The sequence below is a fragment of the Macrobrachium nipponense genome, chromosome 4 (genome assembly GCF_015104395.2).
Source record: "Macrobrachium nipponense isolate FS-2020 chromosome 4, ASM1510439v2, whole genome shotgun sequence".
In the NCBI taxonomy this organism is placed as follows: Eukaryota; Metazoa; Arthropoda; class Malacostraca; order Decapoda; family Palaemonidae; genus Macrobrachium; species Macrobrachium nipponense.
The window spans coordinates 53,014,376-53,017,611 of NC_061100.1; positions in this window are offsets into that span (position 1 = coordinate 53,014,376).

Sequence of the window (3,236 nt, forward strand, 5' to 3'; positions counted from 1 at the left end):
GATATATATATATATATATTATATATATATACACACACACACACACACACACCACACATATATATATATAATATAATATATATATATATAAAAATATATATATATATATATATATTGTATGTATGTATACATACACATATTTGAATACATGTATAAAAAAAACATATATATATAACGTTAAAACTCTGAAACGTTTGTTTGTTTGATTACATATTTACAGATTTGCGAGGCCGCAGCAGAAGGAGCAGAAGACGATGTAATTCTTAAAGTACTTCTTCAGGAAACCATGATAATCCAGTTGGAGATTCTCCTGGAATTCAGGAATTCTTCAGGAGCTGAAGACGGCTTCACATGGTCCTGGAGTCTTTAAGACTTCAAGATGTTATAATCCAATGGACGTTTCTCCACGAGTTCAGGAGGTGGAAGAATTCTTGTCGGAAAGAATCCGGAGACAGATTCTGGAATTCTCTAGAAAGTTTGCGCAGATTTACATATTTCTCAGATGAAAGACACCACAGACTGACGTCCAAGTCAATCTTTAGCGCCCCCTACACGATCAATATTATTAACACAATATATTAGCTAATTTTCATTGTGCAATAAGTGTCTCCCCCTACATGCCTCCAGATTATTGCTCAATATTGTCAGTCGAGCGAAGGATTTCAGAGAGACATCATGACGGACTCTGATGCTGCTTTAATCGAATTGCATTAGCCCGGTGCACATTCCTTGTAGCCTGTGGGCATTTTCCGTTATACTTTTTCATCAAGACCTCATGCACTGTCTTTCTTTTGTCTATCATTGTATTCTTTACTTTAAACCTGCCACAGTACACGTAAATAAATACCTTTACAGTTGCATGATTTCCAGTTTATATTGTCGATCATCCCTCTTGCCAGACATGTTGACGGTATGAGGGCAGGAAGCACACTGACAGGATATTGAGCAATGTTACCCTCACATTACTAAATATATTCGTCTTGTGCTATAAAACACCACACTCTTTTTGATGTCGTTAATATATTGCGTCATTTTTCAATACTATCCCTACACTTCCAATAATATTATACAAAACAAAATATTGCAAAATACTATTGTTCGTGTAGGGGAAGCATTATATCATCCAATAAGGAAGAAAAGATGGATACATTGAATGAACGAGGAAGATTTCATGTTTAATCTAGTAGAATTAATTGAGATATACTAAACATTATATGCTATAAATGCATAAAGCAAGAGCGCAAAGATTAGAAAGTAAATTCTTTCTATCAATTCTCATCTAAACTACTCATCTTTTAGTGTAAAATTTTTAATATTAAGTGACCCAACCTATCACGGATGGTTTAGTACAATTCTAAATGTTTAATCAACTGCTGTATTCACTCTCAGACGTTATAATCAGTATGTGTGTATTAGTATTTGAAATTTATTTGCAGCTTTTGGTATAACAGCAAGAAATTGATAGTAACGGTTGAAAACGAAAATGACAATTCCATAAAAAATTAGAAATATATAAGCATTAATTGTAATAAGTGTAGCAAGCTTGCTCTTATAAACAAACTTGAAAATCTAGGCTAGTGCAGGTCTTCGAATTCGAATTCTATGATATATATATATATATATATATATATATATATATATATATATATATATATATATATATATATATATATCATGCCGAAGCGTTCCAATTATCTGTTTAATGCACTTATCAATCATAGAATTCAAAATTACCTCACAGCAGTCTGATACTTGAACTTTCATATCAGATATAATATGACAGATCACTACTACTCTAATGGGAGAACCTCGTTGGACGAGTGGCTTTCGCGCTCGGCTACCAATCGGCGGTCCGATTTTCGATTCTCGACTCGGTCAATGCGGAATCACAGGAATGTATTTCTGGTGATAGAAACTCATTTCTCGACATGATGTGGTTTGGATTCCACAATAAACTGTAGGTCCCGTTGCTAGGTGACCAATTGGCTCCTAGCCACGTAAAAATATCTTATCCTTCGGGATAGCAATAGGAGGGCTGTTATTCAGCTCAGTGGTCTGGTAAAACTAAGATATACTTATCTTAACAACTCTAAATGAAAAAACGATCCCTTAAAAAGCTTTATCAAATATGTGAGAAATCAAACTAAGTTTATCAAAACAAGTGAGAGGTATTCATATAAGCCTAAGTTAATTAAATGACATCACTCCATTAAAGATAAACTTTAAATTTCAAGGAAATTGAGGGAATAACACAATCAGTCACTTTGGCATATATACAAATTTAATCGTATCACTGGCGTTCAATAAATGAAACATTGTGATAAAACTTTAAACGCAAAAAACGTTTTTTTAAATAAAAAAAACATAAGTAGAATTCACAGTCTTACTGTGTAGCGAAATTTCACTATTACTTGAAGACAACACAAAATTTGATTAATTACTTGAATTGAATTATTAAACAGAATTAAATAAAAAAGAACAATTTACCATAAATAAATTGATCAAGCAAAAATTAAACTATTAAGAAATATCTTTAGATTTAAAAAGAAATCTAAGTAAATGCAATTTAAATCACAAGCGTAAAGTGTGAAATTAAATCAAATATGTAATGTCAAACTGCCAAGAAACACTTAAGAAGGTTAAGCAAATAAATTGCGATTGCAAACACATAAAAACAAAATCTATGAATGCATCTGATTTACCACAATATCAAATGTGGAAAAACTAATATACTGTAAGCACACAGAAATCGAAAAAATATTCTTCAAAGGAGTTAGACAATTCACAAAACAGAAAACTGAAATGTGAAAAACTAAATAAATTCTAAGTCAACTTAAAACTGTAAAATTATTACAATACTTCTCTGCAGAATTTTCACCAAAAGATATCTTTCACAATATCTTCAGCCACTTTCACAGAATACACTTTAAAGGCGCCGTTACGAACACACCATGACAATATCAATGCAGGTTCCACAAATCAATGTACAAACGCAATTCCATGGGAAATTTAACAAATTTTAAAGAGTGGCCAAGTACAAAATCTTTACGTTACTTTACAAGTTAAAAACTCCTCAATCGATGGAACGTGAATTCTATCGTCAATTCAAAAGCCCAAAACCCTAAATGACATCATGGAATGTTTTAGAATAATGAAATGCTTTACGGGATTTTATGAAGAATCGTTTTGGGAACGGGATACAACAATGACGTAGCTGATTGAGGTACGTTCTAGAA